At 40.8% G+C, this 20,469-nt stretch overlaps 1 protein-coding gene across 1 annotated transcript in view; it reads right to left on the bottom strand.

Annotated features, from left to right (window-relative positions):
• Positions 1–20,469, bottom strand: part of LOC140420959 (fibronectin type-III domain-containing protein 3A-like) — a 174,342-nt gene that overhangs the window by 131,959 nt on the left and 21,914 nt on the right. The window lies entirely within an intron of this gene.

Below are 20,469 nucleotides of genomic sequence, written 5' to 3'. Positions count from 1 at the left end.
GGGCACAGAAGGTTCTAGAGTGATAGATTAGAGAAGTTGGGGCTGTTCTCCTTCGAAGAGAAGCTTGAGGGGAGATTTAATATAAGCGTTCAAAATCATAAGGGGTCTAGACAGAGTAGATAGAGAGAAACTGTTTCCGTTAATGGAAGGATCGCGAACCAGAGAACACCAATTTAAGGTGACTGACAAAAGAACCAAGGGTAAAGTGAGGAAAAGCCTCTTTTTTTTAAATTGCTGTGAGTGGTTAGGTCTCAAACACATTAACTGATAATGTGATGGAGGCAGACTCAATTATGGTTTTCAATAGGAAATTGGATAAGCAACTCCAAAAATGTGCAGAGCTATGGTGAAAGGTTGGGGAGTGAAACGAAGTGAATTGCTCTTGCACAGAGCTGACACAGACACAATGGACTGAATGGCCTCCTCTTGTGCTGTAACCATTCCATGATTCAAAATGAAATGAAGGAGACAAGAAATTATTGCAATTAGTATATTTTGTTAATAGTTCTTCATTTTACAACATGGAAGCATATTTATATAAATTGTGTTCAATTTAGAAAGGAAAATTGTAATGTCCATGGAGACTCATCTTACAACTTGACCGGTTTCCAACAAGGAATATCCTCGAGTAGATATGATGGGGGTCAATACTTCATATAATTTTTTAAAATTAAATTAACCAAACTGTTACAAATGCAAAGCTACCAACTGGTACAAAAGCAAAATACTGTAACTGCAGATACTGGAAATCTGAAATAAGGAAAATGCTGGATATACTCCACAGATTATGCACATCTCAGAAAGAAACAGTTACCATTTCAGACTGATGACTTTTGACAAAAGGTCATCAACCTGAAACACAAACCCAGTTTATTTCTCCACCGATGCCGACCTGCTGAGTATTTCAAGGATTTTCTGAATCAATCCCAGTTGATATGCTTGGTTTCCCAAAGTTGGGCAGCTTATAATCAGCTGAGATCTAAACTTGGAGCCACACTGCATAGTGGGTAGCATTGTTGCATCACAGCATCAGGGACCGAAGTTCGATTCCAAGCTTGGCGCTCTATCTGTGCGGAGTCTGCACGTTCTCCCAGTGTCTGTGCGGGTTTCCTCCGGGTGCTCCGGTTTCCTCCCACAAGTCCCGAAAGACATGCTGTTAGGTGAACTGGACATTCTCGTGTACCCGAACAGGTGCCGTAGTATGGCGAATAGGGGATTTTCACAGTAACTTCATTGCAGTGCTAATGTAAGCCTACTTGTCACATTAATAAAGTTCATTATTATGTAATGTTCAGTAGGACCACTCTACAGGCATCTGAGGGCAAGCAATCAGGCACAATTATCTTCCTAAATACAACAAACAGATTTGGATAATATTTTACCATGGATGCAAAACAAAATGACCAAGTGCTTTTAACAAACTTTGCTTCTTTAAATTTGAATCTACTGAGACTGACTGCATTGTTCAAACCTGCCCATTGGTCAGATAATTAACAGATATTGCAGACCAACTTTTGTTATTGAATAGTCTGCTATAAAACCTGGTCGGAACAAGTTTTGAACAATTAATTTATGGGATGTAGATTTCACTGGTGAGGTCAGCATTTAGAGTCCAGCTCTAGTTGCCCTCGAGATGGTGGTGGGCAATCTTCTTGAACCGTTGCAGTCGGAGATGTAGGTATGTGGTTAGGGAAGGAGTTTCAGGATTTTGACCCAGCGACAGTGAAGGAATGATGATATATTTCCAAGCCAAGGTGGTGAGTGACTTGGAGGGGATCTTCCAGGTGGTGGTGGTGTTCCCAGGTATATGCTGCCCTTGTCCTTCTCGATCGGGTTTTCAAATTCAGGGCCATGACCCACCCGGAAGGTCCCGGATCAATCGGTCATGGCATTCCCGATCACGGAGAAGCGCTAAACAGCCGGAACCGACTGTTAAGAATGCCAGCCGCGACCAGCTTTAATTGAGAATGCCGACCACGACTGGCTTTTAAATACAACATATGGAGTCTTCCCACCAGAAGCAGCGAGAGAGAGGTTATGCACCCGGCATGTAGATTGACTTCACGTGTCCTGAACGTCCGTGATTTGGGTGTGAAACTAAGGAGAAGAGATTCCTCCATTTCGTAGCTGTCAGCAACCAAGCAACAAGATTGTGAATAATTGAAGATCTGTCATTTTGCAATAAGGAAGAGAGGGCCAGAGGCACCAGGCCAGGATCTCACAACTGAATCTGCTAGAGAGTTTCTCAGGAGAGTCCACGGCAGGATAAAGCAGTGCTGGTGCGAGCTGTATGCAGAGCTCCAGGGTTGCTGGTGGACAACTCATTAAGAAACTGAAATCGAAAAAAGTACTATAAAGTTGATTTCTTGAAGTCTGGCTTTGTTAATTATGCCAATGCAAATCACGATGCAAAGCCTATGTGTGTTATATGCAGGGTGAGTTTGAGGACAAATCTCTTGATTTTTTTTCAAAGGATTCGGTGAGAACTTAACAGTCAACAAGTCCTTAGCAGAAATGTAACATTGAATGCCAAAGCAAGTGAGATCATGAGGACCAAGTAGGCTCACCGGTCGCATCGAAGGTAAGCAATAATAGCGGCGGTTGACCGGCGTGGGCCGCGGCGGTCGATCGGCTGGTGAAAGTAGGAACCAGGAAAAATAGTTTGAAAGGCACTGTTCTAGATGTTGGTGGTTGTAGGTGTGTCGGGTGCTGCCTAAGGAGTCTTGATGAGTTCCTGCAGTGAATCTTGTAGATGGTACACACTGCTGCCAGTTCGTCAATGGCGGAGGGATTGAATGCTTGTGGAAGGGGTACCCAATCAAGTGGGCCACATTGTCGTGGATGCTGTCGAGCTTCTTGAACTAGAATCATAGAATCCCTACAGTGCAGGAGGCCATTCAGCCCATCATGTCTGCACCAACCCTCCGAAGAACACCCTATTCAAGCCCACTCCATCGCCCTTTTCCCAGAACCCCACCTAACCTTTGAGCACTAAGGGACAATTTAGCATGGCCAATCCCCCTAACCTGCATATCTATGGACTGTGGAAGATAACCGGAGCACCTGGAGGAAACCCACGTAGACACGGGGAGAATATACAAACAACAGTCTTCCTTGGAGTTAAATACTAAACCATTTGCAGCATCAATATTTCATTGCAGATTATTGCATGTTCGATACAATAGCAACAGTATTGCATTGCCGCAACTATTAGATGTTGAATTCATTAACTTAAAAGCATTTGGACTGGAATGAAACTAAATGCTTCTAATTGTAATTAAATAAAAAATAATGTCTCGAGGCTCTTTCTTTAGGTGCAAGAATAACTTGTGTCAAGCCAGAAAGGGAGGGATAGAAGTGGTCACTGAGAGGTTGGCTGATGAAGGATGTTTGAGAACTCTTTCCCCCAAGAAGTGAGGTGGAGAAACAGAGGTTTAAGGGGGAAATTGTTGCAGGTTATTTATTCATGAAGGATAGCACACCTCAGTCTAATTCTACTTTCATTAACTGATGACCGCACAGATGACTGCAAAGAATTGAAACAGAAAAATTCTGACCTACATGCCAATACCCTCATCTACCAGCTCATCTGTTAAGTATTACATGAAATCACACATGCTATATACACACCCTGTAGCCACTTTAAATGTCCAACTCCCGATTTAAAATGGCGAACGGCAAAGGCTGATGGGAAAGTCAGCCAACAGGACAAAAACGAGCAGCTGCAGGTTGGCTGTGTATTTACCTCTGGAAAGGCCAGACAAGATCGATACCAGCAACCATCAGCATAACAAAACACCAGCCATCTGCATACTAATGAGCAATCCCCAGGAACAATGAGTAACATTTAGACACATAAAGCAAAACCAGACTCTTCGGCCCCAGCAGAAGCCTACACAATGGGAGGTGAACGACCACCTCAAGACCGCCCATCGATCAGGGAACCGCTCCAGCATTGGAGAAAATCGAACCAAGTGATTGGGACAAAGTCCAATCACTTGGGACCAGGTACAGGGTCCGCCCCGAAAGGCGGGAAGCCCCTGGGGACTATAAGAATTGAGCCCCAAGTTCAAGGGGCTCTTCCAGCTCTCTTCACTCTTCAGCAGCCGATCAAAACTGTAAGTCTTACTTCAATGCTCGCTACGAGATAGGCGCTCCTAGCTACCAATCTGCACCAACTTCGAATCCCGCAGGCTCAGAACCCGAACGAAAGGCCATTCGTTTCCCTGACCTGGTGGGCCAGTTCCAAGTTAAGTATAGCCTGTTAGCTGTAGAAGAAGCTTAGACGTAGAATTTGTACATGAGTAGTGATTACGGTGTATAATAAATGTGCTTTGATTTAAATCTTACTAAGCGGTGTATTGGATTATTGATCATTACTCGGACTTGAACCACGTGGCGGTATCATAAAGATACCTGGCGACTCAAGAGCAAAGGTGATAAAACAGAGCAATTGAACTAAGGCAAGTTAGCAACAACCCCACTCACAGAATCAGAAGTCTCTCAAAGAAAAACCTGAACCTAGAAAAGCATAACTACAATCTCAAGAAAATTAGTGTCACATTTCGCTTCTTATCACTGATTTGCTGCACCATGTTTAGCAGGGAGCATTTTGCAGTAATCAGACTACAGGTTCTTCCAAATTCACCCAGATACATTGATAAATGGACTCAGAGCAATATTTTTAAATACAGCGGTGTAGCATAAGAATTGTTTAAAATTCTTACCTAGCACTTCATTCTTTTAATCAGAATCACTCTTTATCAGGTTTGTGGAGATCATATTAATGTGAAAAATGCAATGCTGGTGTAGATAGTTAGGTGAAATAGTACTCCAACTGATCTTGTGACATTGTTTCATCACTTCACTACACTGCGTTCTAGTAAGCTCCGCATGTTTTTTCAATTAAAGGTTGAGACGATGTGCTTCAAAACCCATGGCCATGAACTCAAAAGATTATTAAAAATTGCCTGGACATCAATTCATATACAAAATGCATCAACTTCAGCACACAAACCAATGAGCAAATTGAAAAATACCAGACAATGAAAACAATAATGTTTGCACAATTTCACTGTACACATCAGTATGACCTAATAATTTCAAAATCAAATCAAAGGCAAGTTAATCACATCTGTAGAGAATTACAAGGCACAGTAGTCATGCAAAGTTTAATTATTTTATCCACAGGCAAACATATATTTTGGAATTCAAAACTTACTGTAGAAAAATAACCATATCTGCTCAAACATATGCCCCAAGAACCAACTTGCACTGGATAATAGCTGCATTCTCATCAGTACAGTGCTGTGTTCACTTGTCAATTCAGTTGTGAATAATATTTCTAATTGATTGATATGCATCTGAAGGATGCTTTACCTCCCTTCCTTTGCATAGTGCCAAAGATTAACAGTCCCCGGCAATATTAAGTCTGATGCTATCCAAAATACAAGGGTCCCATATCATCTGGTTTCATATGGTTGTGTTTTATTCTCTATGCAGAATATAAAAGCACAACAAAAGGTTACAATTGTAAACTGCTTAAAGACAATATTGAAATTGATTACTTTATCGTCTACGTTACAGGTTAACTTGTCCTCTAGATGTCTCAGCCCTCAAATCTACAATATTATATTAACTTTCAAGTTCACATTGAAATATCACATTTGACTCACCATAAATTCTTCAACACTATCAAGGTTTTTTGATTGCACTCTTGAATCCAGTCGTCATTAGTGCCTACCAATCTTGTAGACATCGATTCTACTAAATACTTTCCTTCCTCTACAATTGGGACAAACTGTTGATGCAGCAAAGCACACCTCTCATAACATCAGTGAACTGAGGTACTGAGATCTTTCATAGTGAAATTTCAGAAACAGACCATGGTCCAGGTGCAAAGTCAAATCCACTTAATGCAAATTTGATAAGCAAATCGTTATTGTACCTCAATTTATTTTTGACTTGGTCTAAATATACTTCTACATACTTCTAATTAAGATAATGTACTATTCTCCCAAACTGTTCTTCACAGTATAAGATTTCAATGTATTTGAGTTCTCAAAGTTACACCAATTAGTTTATAGGTATGATAGATTTAAAATATTAATAGCCTGTTTTCTTGGAAAATATCAGCAAGCCCTTACAAAAGTTTAATTTTAAAAACAGCATTTGCAAGCGGATTACACCACTGAAGATTAAAACATTTGAACTGTTGCTTACACAAGCTACATGTTCTTTGACATTTAAAACTAAGAACAAAATTAACTTCACAGCAATTTCTCTAAATCTAGGTGCTATGTTTTTTAAAACTCATTGTGTTCCTTTATTGCTGTGAATGCTCCTATAAAGAACAGTTGAACTCTGCATATTTTTCAGGAAGGAGGTGCCCAATGTATAATTTATTCCAGGGGTGCCTAATGTATAACTCACAGGTCTGTGCATCTGGCTTCCACACCTTTATGACCTTCCCCTCCTCGGTTGTAAAGTAGGCTCCATTTCACCGCTGATGTGTCACGCAGAAATCATCGCCCTATTCAAAAACAATGGCAAGAGAGGAGACTGCAACAACTATGGGGCATCTCATTCTTGGCACTACGGGGAAGGCCTTTGCTGGGGTCATATTTAAATGACTCCACCTACTTACAAATCAAGTACACCCGGAAGCACAGCACAGTTTCAGTGCCGAGATCTACTGTAGACATGATCTTCTCCATATATCAGCTACAAGTGTAGGGAACTGTCATATCTCTTTACGTTACTTCCCTATGAAAATAAAATGCAATTAAATGAAATGAAAATTGCTTATTGTCACGAGTAGGCTTCAATGAAGTTACTGTGAAAAGCCCCTAGTCGCCACATTTCGGTGCCTCCACATTCGGGGAGGCTGGTACAGGAATTGAACAGTGCTGCTGGCCTGCCTTGGTCTGCTTTAAAAGCCAGCGATTTAGCCCAGTGAGCTAAACCAGCCCCTAGATCTCACCAAAACATTTAACACGAGTAGCAGAGCAGGGTTCCAAAAGATTCTTGGAAAAATTGGCTGTCCAGCAAATTTCCTCAAGTCTATCTACTCCTTTCATTACAACATGCACTGCATCATCGTATCATGGCTTTGTTTCTGACAATTTCAAAATGAAGAATGGAGTAAAATAGGGCTGTGTTCTCGCCCCCACTCTACGCCAGTCACCTATTTGGAAACTGAGTTACAAAGACTCATGGGTATCTTTCCCATCCCTGTAACTTGCCATCCCTCATAGGTGTCACTCTGGCCGTGGGATAAATTGATGCATATCCTCCCCTCATCATACTAAATAACTGCCCATAGGGCGCCACAGTGGTGCAGTGGTTAGCACTGCTACCTCTCAGCGCCAAGGGCACAGGTTCAATCCCGTGGAGTTTGCAGTCTCCCCGTGTTGATGTGCATTTCACCCCCACAACCCAAAAATCTGTGCAGGGTAGGTGAATTGGCTACGCTAAGTTCCCCTTAATTGGGGGGGGGGGGGGGTACTCTAAATTTATTTTTAAAATAATAACGCCCCATTGGAAGTGGTTGGCACATTCTGTTACCTTGGGTCTGTGGTTACAATCTGTCCCTTGATGTAAAAGTTGATAACGTATAGGAAAAGCAACTGCCTCCTTTGGCCAACTCACAAAGTGCACATGGAATATCAGGCTGACCTTAGAAACCAACAGTTTGGTCCTGTGTTCTAAGCACCCCGCTGTATTGCTGTGCAAAATGAATGACTTATAATTATCAAGAAAAACAATTCAATAATTTGCTGTCTGCAGCATATTATAGGCATATCTTGGTCAGATAAAATCTTTAATGTGGCAAATTGCTCAAAGACGGGGCTCTCAATTTTGTTAACATTCAAACAGAAGTGGCTCCATTGACTTTGGCACGTCCAAAAGACGGAAGACAGTTGCATACCCAGGGTTTTGTGAATGGTAAGGTAGACAGAGCAAGACTACAAGTGGAGTGCCTAAAGTTGTGCCAATGCTGAAGATAACAACCCATAACAACACTTGGAGCCTTCATGTGCAGCACTTTTGGCAGATCCTGCCTCTCCCAAGGGCAGGAAATGTGTACTATCTGAAAGGGATTGTTTTCTGCATGTTCAACATCTTTCTGGCGATTCATCAGTCCCACAAAGTCTAGGCAACTCATCTCTACTTACCTGATTTATTTTGTCCGAATTATGTGGACCTGATGGTTTAACAGGTTCCCAATTTAACACTACCTTCTATCTAATCCTTGTTTCTTAGGCCTTTCACAATGATGCCATTATATGAAACTTTAACTTTCTTCAATGGGCTGCCGGCCTAAAGTGATGCCATTTAGTCCTCTGGAGGTAGCGAAAAACTGCCTGAAGAGGATGCTTCTTGCCAGCAACTGCTTGGGAATATTATAAACGGACACCTAGCAAGATAGTCCTATATTTCTTAGTGGAGGAAGGAGAGTGTTTCTGCCCTAAAAACAAAATTAAAAGGCTAAAAATACTTAAGTGGGTAAGATAATATCAGTAGAAAATCAGAAATCAATATTTCAAGTCTAATAAATTCCATCAAGGCTCTCAAGGAGAACTTAAGAATGGAAACATTTGACCGACTTCTCTTTTTACCAGTTGTTTTGGTTTATTTTTAGATTTCCAGCATGTGCAGCTATTGTCTATGTTGTTTAATTCACTACCACTTCTCTTCCAGGAATGCCTATTTTAAAGAAGTTCTGATCCTATTCAAAGAGATTTATATCATTTTATTGCATTCACTTCATTGCTACTTTTACCTTTCTTATTTTGTCCTTTCTTATATTTGATCATATACTTACTGAGACACTACGAAGGCCTACTTTATCGACACTTCTTTTTTCACTGTACCTGTCATCAATTTTATGTCTTCATTCCAGCTTAAATTTTAACTTTCCTGTTTCAGATCTACCTGACAGTGACAGATACGTAAACAGTTTGATCTAAGTATAGTGTGTGAAGAGGGTATTATTTTTAATATTTTAGGGGTTTGCATTCTGTGAAGCCGGCTTAATTGTCTGTGTGCGTGCACTCAAGTGTGTGAACATAAATGTTATTAAACTGGGGACTGGGTGTCTACAAGGTGAGGACTGGGACTGGGTGTCTAAAAGGTGAGGACATCAATGTGCCGATGTATGCACTTGAAGTAAACATGGCCAAGTTGATTTTCTATGAGTAAATAAGACTTGGGTGGAAATTTGCATTAAGCAATAAAAAAGATTTGTTGATTTCAATTGTTAAATTTCAACAGGAAGTAGAAAGGGGTTTATAACTTGAAAAAAGTCCTAAACAGGTACAGCAAGGTTATTAAATTGTATTCTACTCAAAGGTGGGGGGCAGTAGGGAGAACATTAAAGATTGTTATATTATGGGAAAGGTGAGTTTCAAAGAAAGATAATGACAATAGAACAAAGGCAAAAGAGAAACAGCTACTTAAAAGGAGGCTGTAAGTAGTGTCTGGGAGTGGCCATATGAGACCCCCTGTGGAAGACGGCTGTGGGAAAAAAATAACGTAGCCCACAGCCAACCCAGCAAAGTCCATAGTTTCGCTCTTAATTGATGCTGCCAGACCTGCTGACCTTTTCTAACATTTCTACTTTATTACAGGTAAGTGCTTTATTTATTTTTTTAAAAGAAGGGTTTTGTTTTAAAGTTTCACGACTTTCCACAGTAGAGCGGGAGTGAGCAAGAGGCCCTGTGAACATAAGAACATAAGAACTAGGAGCAGCAGTAGGCCATCTGGCCCCTCGAGCCTGCTCCACCATTCAATGAGATCATGGCTGATCCTTTGTGGACTTGGCTTTACTTTCCGGCCCGAACACCATAACCTTTAATCCCTTAATTCTTCAAAAAACTATCCATCTTTATCTTAAAAACATGTAATGAAGGAGCCTCTACTGCTTCACTGTGAAAGGAATTCCATAGATTCACAACCCTTTGTGTGAAGAAGTTCCTCCTAAACTCAGTCCTAAATCTACTTCCCCTTATTTTGAGGCTATGCCCCCTAGTTCTGCTTTCACCCACCAGTGGAAACAACCTGCCCGCATCTATCCTATCTATTCCCTTCATAATTTTATATGTTTCTATAAGATCCCCCCTCATCCTTCTAAATTCCAATGAGTACAGTCCCAGTCCACTCAACCTCTCCTCGTAATCCAACCCCTTCAGCTCTGGGATTAACCTAGTGAATCTCCTCTGCACACGCTCCAGTGCCAATATGTCCTTTCTCAAGGAGACCAAAACTGAACACAATACTCCAGGTGTGGCCTCACTAACACCGTATACAATTGTAGCATAACCTCCCTAGTCTTAAACTCCATCCCTCGAGCAATGAAGGACAAAATTCCATTTGCCTTCTTAATCACCTGTTGCACCTGTAAACCAACTTTTTGCGACTCATACACTAGCACACCCAGGTCTCTGCACAGCAGCATGTTTTAACATTTTATCATTTAAATAACAATCCCTTTTACTGTTATTCCTACCAATATGGATAACCTCACATTTGTCAACATTGTATTCCATCTGCCTGACCCCAGCCCATTCACTTAACCTATCCAAATCCCTCTGCAGACTTCCAGTATCCTCTGCACCTTTTGCTTTACCACTCATCTTAGTGTCGTCTGCAAACTTGGACACATTGCCCTTGGTCCCCAGCTCCAAATCATCTATGTAAATTGTGAACAATTGTGGGCCCAACACTGATCCCTGAGGGACATCACTAGCTACTGATTACCAACCACAGAAACACCCATTAATCCCCACTCTTTGCTTTCTATTAATTAACCAATCCTCTATCCATGCTACTACTTTCCCCTTAATGCCATGCATCTTTATCTTATGCAGCAACCTTTTGTGTGGCACCTTGTCAAAGGCTTTCTGGAAATCCAGATATACCACATCCATTGGCTCCCCGTTATCTACCGCACTGGTAATGTCCTCAAAAAATTCCACTAAGTTAGTTAGGCACGACCTGCCCTTTATGAACCCATGCTGCGTCTGCCCAATGGGACAATTTCCATCCAGATGCCTCGCTATTTCTTCCTTGATGATAGATTCCAGCATCTTCTCTACTACCGAAGTTAAGCTCACTGGCTTATAATTACCCGCTTTCAGCCTACCTCCTTTTTTAAACAGTGGTGTCACGTTTGTTAATTTCCAATCCACTGGGACCACCCCAGAGTCTAGTGAATTTTGGTAAATTATCATGAGTGCATTTGCAATTTCCCTAGCCATCTCTTTTAGCACTCTGGGATGCATTCCATCAGGGCCAGGAGACTTGTCTACCTTTAGCCCCATTAGCTTGCCCATCACTACCTCCTTAGTGATAACAATCATCTCAAGGTCCTCACCTGTCATTGCCTCATTTCCATCAGTAACTGGCATGTTATTTGTGTCTTCCACTGTGAAGACCGACCCAAAAAACCTGTTCAGTTCCTCAGCCATTTCCTCATCTCCCATTATTAAATCTCCCTTCTCATCCTCTAAAGGACCAATGTTTACCTTCGCCACTCTTTTTTGTTTTATATATTTGTAGAAACTTTTCCTATCTGTTTTGATATTCTGAGCAAGTTTACTTTCATAATCTATCTTACTCTTCTTTATAGCTTTTTTAGTAGCTTTCTGTTGCCCCCTAAAGATTTCCAAGTCCTCTAGTCTCCCACTAGTCTTTGCTACTTTGTATGCTTTTTCCTTCAATTTGATACTCTCCCTTATTTCCTTAGATATCCACGGTCGATTTTCCCTCTTTCTACCATCCTTCCTTTTTGTTGGTATAAACCTTTGCTGAGCACTGTGAAAAATTGCTTGGAAGGTTCTCCACTGTTCCTCAACTGTTTCACCATAAAGTCTTTGCTCCCAGTCTACCTTAGCTAGTTCTTCTCTCATCCCATTGTAATCTCCTTGTGACATACCTTCTTTCCAGCAACAGTGGGTTTGCCTCATAATATTACTGGAACTTTTGTGGATTAGATATCTAAACGGTATTATTGGCTCAGTAGGAAATCTTTTAGTGGGGAATATTCTGTAAGACTAATTTTAACTGTGTAACTTGTGTGTTTACGGTTTCTTTTCTTTTGTTAATAAATGTTTTCATTTAATATTTAAAATCCACAAAAGTTTTAAATAATAATAATCTTTATTAGTGTCACAAGTAGGCTGACATTAATACTGCAGTAACGTTATTGTGAATATCACCTGGTTGCCACACACCGGCGCCTGTTAGGGTACACTGAGGAAGAAGTCAGATTGTCCAATTCATCTAACAAGCATGTCCGTCAGGATTTGTGGGAATGTGTAACTTCTGACTTCAGTACGTGGTCAAAATACAAAACGAATTGTGATAAGCTTGCCAAGTTTCTCTTTGGGATTTTGCTTAGGCAATTACCACCTGCCTGACCATAACAAAAGCAATAGAAATAACTTGCTAGGGAGTCAATAAATACAGGAATCTGATCAGCCAAGACCTTGGTCAATCTCTGCAGATGTTAGGGTGGTGAAGTACCTCATTTGAAAATGTATGTTTTGAACGTTGTATCAATTTGGTGAGACGATGGGTATTTGTTGATTTTCCATGATGTTGCAAAGTAATTCTGTTTAACGAATACAAAATTCATGGATGGTTACTTTACATGGCAAAAGTCCGTAAAGAAACAGCCCTGAAGTCTATCTAGATCAAGGCTATCCGTACCATAGAACTACTTCTTACTATTTTTCTGTTGTGCAGTTGGTTCCATGGCATCACGAACCGGTTTGAAATAAGTAATTCACAACTTTATTTTCTGGCTGTTCGACCGCCCCGGGTTAATAAAAAGTATAAAAAGCAAAATACTGCAGATATTAAAGATGTTCCCCCAGTATTAATAACCAATAGACTAGATTGTACAAAAAGCTAAATACTGCAGATATTAAAGATGTTTCTCCAGGATTAATAAACCAATAGGCAAGAAAATACAAAAGGCAAAATACTGAAAATATTACAGATCTAAAAACAGAAAAAGCTACAAAAATACTCCGCAACTTGGGAAGCAATTCTGGAAAAACAGGTTAGTCATTTGGTGTTTCAGATCGAACACCTTTCCTCAGGGCCTAGTCAGTGGAGTTAAAGGAAAAGGTTTCAAAGCATAAAGATGGAAATAGTTAATGGGGAATGTTTGGACCTCTGCTTAAGAAAGGAGAATACTCAATATGTGAGAATCCGTCAAGGGATTGAAATATAGAGGGGAGTTAGAGCCAGAAAATCAAGAAGTTGTTAAAGTTATTGAGAGCACCAGGAGAGTCATATAGACAGCGAATGACCCGATCGGGATCTGAGTTTTTCTACAGGGTGCAATTAAGCAACATAACCTGTATTAGCAGCACAGCATGCTAGATTTAAGCAACAACATATAATTACAACAACGCCTTACAAAGTCAACAGCAAGATTGGAAAATGTTACTATTTAGGTTATATTTTCTTCCCTCCACCCACTATACATTTCTACCGACTAGATAACTAAAATAAAGACACTTCTTTTCATTTTTAGTATCATAGAACATACAGTGCAGAAGGAGGCCATTCGGCCCCATCGAGTATGTACCTACCCACTTAAGCCCTCACTTCCACCCTAACCCTGTAACCCAATAACCCCTCCTAACATTTTTGGTCACTAAGGGCAATTTATCATGAACAATTCATCTAACCTGCACATCCTTGGATGGTGGGAGGAAACCGGAGCACCCGGGAGGAAACCCACGCAGATATAGGGAGAATGTGCTGACTCTGCACAGACAGTGAGTGACCCAGCAGGGAATCGAACCTGGGGACTCTGGAGCTGTGAAGCCACAGTGCTATCCACTTGTGCTACCGTGCTGCCCTATCAGTGCCATTCACTTTCTTTACCATCTTTGTTTCCCTCCTACTTTATATTGAAGAAAATAAGTCCTCCACTGCAATATATTTAAATTGTTTTTAAAATAGCTTTGTCTAGTTTGGAGTTAACTGTTTTTGGCAAATGAAATTTAAATTGAAAAAGTAAAGAACTTCCATCTGCCAATGGCTGCATAATTTCAGCACCACTCCCCACCACTGTACCAATACATTCTTGGCTGAATTCCAAAGTAACTGGCTAGCAGGCTTTTACTGCAGTTTTATGTATCTAGTAAGAAATAGAAAAAAGCTGTGAATCAACTCAAAACAAAATGGTCTCAAAATACCAGAAAATCATGAGCATTGAAACTAACTGTTGGATTACCATAGCAACATTCAGCACTAAGATATCAAGTTACCTCTTTTTTTCTCTTCCCTTTCCCTTCGGTTTAAATGCCACCATTTAACAACTTGCCACCAATGTTTGCTTCTACATAAATTACACTGCACCCTTCAGGTTGCGAATCATACACTTTTAACTAGTTGCAAGATGGAGTTAGGATGCAGAAATGCACAGCAATATAATTGCAAACACTTCTAGGTCCAATTGCTATCTTTGTTTGACAGAATTGATTAGGGATCAAAATAGAGTGCCACTGGTAGAGACAGACGTGCGGTTCAGGATACTACATTAATACTCTGCATTGGTGCTTACCAAAGAAGAGAGCTTTGCCAAGTTATAGTAAAGAAAAAAGTTGCTGAGATATTGGATATGATAATAAATGGGTTATAGAAAGGCTATCAGTACTCAAAATGGATCTTAATCTAGGTTACTGATAGTAAGGGTAGAAATTGTGTTGGCATTGGTCACAATCTTACAATCCTCCTCAGATACAGGCATGGATGTAACATTTGTTCCTGCCTAGTAACACTTTGTTACTAGGATGGGTGTGTTTTGATAAGTCAACAGATCAATTCTGTTAGTGAACAGGTCTTCTTGAGGCAGTCAATTTCGGGGAGTCTGCCAGCCAACAAATGCCATGGAGACAGGGACAGGCAGATCCCAGTTGAGTTTCAAAGCTAAAGTAATTTACTCTGTTGTGTGGTGTGTCTAACCACAATTAGTCTATTAATTCACATGCACTTTATACTTATCTTGAATGCTGCACTTGTTACGATCCTTGGCCAGATCCTGGGACTTTGGGAGGGACGAGGTTAGGGACCAATAACATTTTCATTAAAGTAGATAAAGGCTGAGATTCAAGACACCTGCTTTTGGAAAAAAGCCACATGTTTCCATGGGTTTTGAACAGAGACAAACTTTACTATACACGTTGAGAAAGATAAAATGATTTACAGATCTGTCTTACTAACTTGGAATGTTAGAGTGTATGATATTCATCTGTTAATGTGAATTGGGGTTGGACACACCACAATACAGAGTAAATAACAGATGCAACCAAAACAGATTCCACGGATTCTTCAACATTCTACCAAGAAATTAATCCAGAGTCAATCAATCTCACTGAAACTTCATCTTTCTCATGTAGGCTCCAATCTCCACTTTTAAAGATCTGCCTTGGAATTTGCTCCCATTCCAGTGGCTTTAGCAATGGTCCACCAGAGCAGCCGGTGGCATAATAGTGGTAAACCTTTCATTTTGTTTCATAAACGTAGCATTGTAAAGTTAAAGGTTCAACCAAAACAAAAGTCAATACATGGAACATAAGTAGGATTAGCAGGATTTAAATATCACAGAATTATCATTACTGAATGCTTGTGCTTTGTTTCCCCCTCTGATTCCCAGTCTTTAACTTGGCAAAGAGTTTTTTATTTAAGTCAACAGCTCAATTGTTGTCCTTTGCATTAGCTGTAGGCGTAATTCTATCTTGAAGCTCATTGGTCTTTTCTGGACAGTTTTTCAGTCTTGGTTTTTAATTCCACATTCAACCAATTGTTCTGAATAATCAGCAATTCCTTTTCCTGTGACTGACACGTCAAATGTTCTTTGTTTTTCCTTGTGTGCGTGGAACTTGGTTCTCTGTACAGATCATATTTTCCTTAACAGAGCCTATTTTCTCAAGCAGTCCTTGACATTCCTTCATTTCTGACACTAACTTTTCTTGACCCTGGGTTGTAGAATTTAGCACATTTATCTTGTCTAGCCTTACGAGCTTGGGCTCTAGCTACTGCGCAATCTAAAAACAAACCAGGATATTCTTTTGGCAAAAATCTCCATTTCTCTCACCTCCTCCACTGGCTCTTTCAAAATTTTCAAGGACAGTGAGACTTTCAAAACTGCCAGATCATTACTCAGTAAAATATCTATCCCTTCCTTGGATAAACCAGGAACTCCTACCATTGCAATTCTGTTTACCAAGTCACTGCGTAAATTAACTTCACACAAGTGAACAGATTCATAAATTCCATTAAGATCTCATATTAAAGGGGCAGCACGGTGGTGCAATGGTAGCACTGCAGTCTCACGGCGCTGAGGTCACAGGTTCCATCCTGGCTCTGGGTCACTGTCCATGTGGAGTTTGCACATTCTCCCCGTGTTTGCGTGGGTTTCTTCCCCAAACCCAAAGATGTGCAAGGTAGGTGAATTGAACACGGTAAAATTGCCCCTTAATTGGAAAAAATGAACCAACCAAAACACTCTGTAAAATGAGAGTCTGTGTGTCCTTCATAGAATCCCGAGTGTAGAAGGAGGCCATTCAGCCCATCCGGTCTGCACCAACCCTTTGAACAAGCACCTTATCTAGGCTCAATCACTCACTCCATAACCCTCCCCCAACCTTTGGACACTTGGGGGCAATTTAGAATGGTCAATCCACCTAACCTGCACATCTATGGACAGAGAACCGGGAGGAAACCCATGCAGACACAGGGAGAATGTGCAAACTCCACACCTCGAAGTCAGAATCGAACCCGGGTCCCTGGCGCTGAGGCTGCAGTGATAATCATTGTGCTAATATGCCAACCTTTCTCAAGCTTTTTTTTTCTCTTTCGAATGGATTCAAATTTCCCTCCTCTCTCTCTATCTCGCTTCCTTGGTCACATCATTTACTTTGTCTGCCTTCTTCAGGCGTGCATTTCTTTCCTCTCATTACCAGTCCGCCTTCTGAACTTCTCAAATAAGAGATAAAATATCTCTCAAGCCCATCTTCAGTGTATTTAGGCAAAAGGTGAAGGTTCTTTATTATATCAAAGCTCGGACTGAGACTTGATTCCTCATCCTATTAGACTGTCTTTCACGCCATATCCCAAACTTTTATCTAGTCAGTTCACGCTGTCTGATTTCTCATTTTGAAACCTGAGCATTCTTATTTCTTTTGCTCTTTTTCAAATTTGAGTTTCTTCATTTCCATTGCTAGCTTTTTCTTTTTTTTCCAATTTTGAGTTTCATTTCAATTTCTTTTGCTTTTGCAGGTTCAACTTCTTTCATTTATTTTTCTATTTCAAGCTGCTTCGTCTGCAAATAAATTCTAGATAATTCAACTGAATTTCTATGTGGATTCAATTTTGCTTATTTTAATCCTAGATGCTGTGCTAATACCTCAATTATTTCTTCTTCCTTAGCCCTTGCTTTTAATTCTAACTAACATTTCCACTAACGCGATTAACCTAGCCTTGGTTAGTTGTTGCAAATCACTCAGGATTATAACTTCCCTCTCCAGAAAAGTCTTAGCATGTGACAAAGCCTGGGTGGAGATCTGATTATGAACCAATAATGTTTTCTTCGCAGTAAATAAAGGTCGAGATTCATGCATTTGGAACCTGATTGCACAGGTTTTGAACAAACTGAAACAAACTTTACAACAAATTCAGAAAGATAAAATAATTTGCAGATCTGTCTTAAAGTTTTAACATGTGGGGTAAGTATGAAGTACCTGCAAATTAACAGATGAACTGAGGTCAAACATAACACTATAGGGTAAATTGCAGATGCTACCAAAACAGATTCCATGGGTTTCTCAACTAACTACCCAGACATTAGTCCCACTGAGTCAACCAATTTCACTGCAACTTCGTCTTTCTATGAAGGTGTCCAAACTTACCTTTGAAGATCTCTCCTTGGAATTCTCTACAAACATCTCTCCCACTCAAAACAGATTTAACAATGGCCTACCTCGCCTTGAGATTCCTTCTCCCTGGATTCCAGAGTATACTCAAACATTAGCTCACAAGCACACTTTAGATCTATAGCCGTTGTCAATCAAAACACCACTGCTCCAAAGGGGTACCTTTCCCCCCACAGCCCTCATTACTTAAATGTTCCTCGCAGCCTGTCTGTCTCCCTGTCTCTGTGGCACCTAATAGCTGGTAGACTCTCTGAAAATGATTGTCTCAAGCAGAGCTGTTCACTGACCCTTGAACAGATCTGTTGACCTATCAAAATATTCACAGATGATCCCACTTTTGTTACAAGGAAGGAACCAATGTAACAAGCATTGGTAAATCCTGTATCTTAAATGCACCATTCTCCACTGGGTTTAGCACCCAGGGAAATAAAGATCAATGGCTTTCATGACACTCTTGTTCAAAGGTTGCAGTGGGGGCATGGATACAAAACTGGCTACGGGATAGAAAATGGTGTGCTGTGCTGAATATCTGTTTTGCAGACTCAACAAAGATATACAATGGAGTTCTCCAAGATTCCATACAGGAACACTGCTATTTTTGATATACACCAATGACTTGGACTTGGGGTACAGGGCACAATTCAATATTTTCAGGTGGCATGAAACTTGTAGTGTAGCAACAGTGAGGAAGATAGTTATGCGCTTCAAATGGACAGACAGGCGTTTGAAATGAAAGGACAGATGACAAGGGAATTAATGCAGAAAAGAGTGAGGTGATTTATTTGGGTAGGAAGAATGAAGAGAGACAAATGTATACCAAATGGTACAATTTTAATGAGGCAGCAGGACGAGCGACACCTGGGGGTGTTTGCAGATGAATCTTTTATGATGGAAGGACAGAAACAAAGCAAATGGGATCTTAGGCTTTTTAATAAGTAAATTGATAGGATACAAAAGCTTGTACATTGTGGTAGACCTAAATATAGAACTAGTTTGACCACCGGCTGGAACAGTTGTGTTGAATTCTGGGCACCACACTTTAGGAAGGATGCGAAGATTTGAGAGCGGATACAGAAGTGATTTTGATTCCAGGAATGAGGGACTTCAGTGACACAGACTAGCTAGATTGCAGGGTTCCACCTTATGAGTATAACTTAGCATCCTGAATGACAGACAAAAGTGCTTTCAATAGTTGAAGAGTCAATGACCAATGAACACCACTTTATGGTGAACTGCTGGCAGAAGAACCAGAGGTGACACGAGTACAAACATTTTTTAAGGTAATAAGTGATTAGGATTCAGACTGCACTCCTGATCAGGTGGTGGATACAGGTTTAATATTAGGGGCCTGGAATAGATACTTGAAGGTGAAAAAATATTAGGGATATGAAAAAAAGTGGCTTATTAAATTGCTGTACTAAATGGGCACTTATAGGTCCGATGGGCCAAATGGCATCTTTCCGAGGCATCCTATTCTACGATTCAGATTTTATAAACTATTTAGTTTGTCAGTGGGGTGCTGCAATTGGCCTCAGTATCCCTGGATTCTGGTCAGCACAGAATAAAAAATCACAGTTCCTACTCCTGATGACTACCCGATGACAAGGTTGGCAAGTGCACAGATGTGGACATTGCACAAGGTCTGGATTGAGTTTTTTCTTTATTCATTGATAGGATATGGGTATCGCTGACTAGGCCAGCCTTCACTGCCCATCTGCAATTTCCTTTAGGAAGACGGTGGTGAGGTGCCTTCTTGCACAGTTGCAAACCATGTGGTATAGGTACACCCACAGTGGAAGGAGGGAATTCCAGGAATTTGAACCAGCGACAGTGAAGGAAAGACAATATATTTCCAAGTCAGAGTGGCGAGCTGCTTGGAGGAGAGCTTCTCAGTGGTCGTTTTTCCATATATCTGCTGCCCTTGTCCTTCTAGGTGGCAATGGAAAAGGGTTTGGAAGGTGCTGCCTCAGAAATCTTGGAGAGCTTCTGCAGTGCATCTTTCAGGTGGTACACAAGGTTTACACAGTACATCAGTGCTGGAGAGAGTGAATTGGTTGCCAATCAAATGGACTGTTTTGTCCTGGATGATGCCAAGCTTTTGAGTGTTGTTGTAGCTGCAATAATCCAGGCAAGTGCTGAGCATTCCATCATACTCCTGACAGATGGACAGGCTTCAAGGAGTCAGGTGGTGAGTTACTTGCTGCAGGATTCCTAGCCTCTGACCTACTCTTGCAGCCAGAGTATTTGTATGCCTAGTCCAGTTCAGTTTCTGGTCAATGGTGACTGCCAGAATGTTGATAGTGGGGGATTGAGCGATGGCAATGCCATCGAGTGGCATGGGGTGATAGTTAGATTCCCTCTTGTTTGGATATAGTCATTCCCTGGTTCCTTCCCTGGCACTTGAGTTGCACGAATGTTACTTGCCACTTGTCAGCCCACACCTGGATATTGCCCAGGTCTTGCTGCATTTGGATCTGGACAACTTCAGTATCTGAGTCGTAAATGGTGCTGA

The sequence above is a fragment of the Scyliorhinus torazame genome, chromosome 5, assembly GCF_047496885.1.
Source record: "Scyliorhinus torazame isolate Kashiwa2021f chromosome 5, sScyTor2.1, whole genome shotgun sequence".
NCBI lineage: Eukaryota > Metazoa > Chordata > Chondrichthyes > Carcharhiniformes > Scyliorhinidae > Scyliorhinus > Scyliorhinus torazame.
This window is presented reverse-complemented; position numbering and strand designations above follow the sequence as displayed.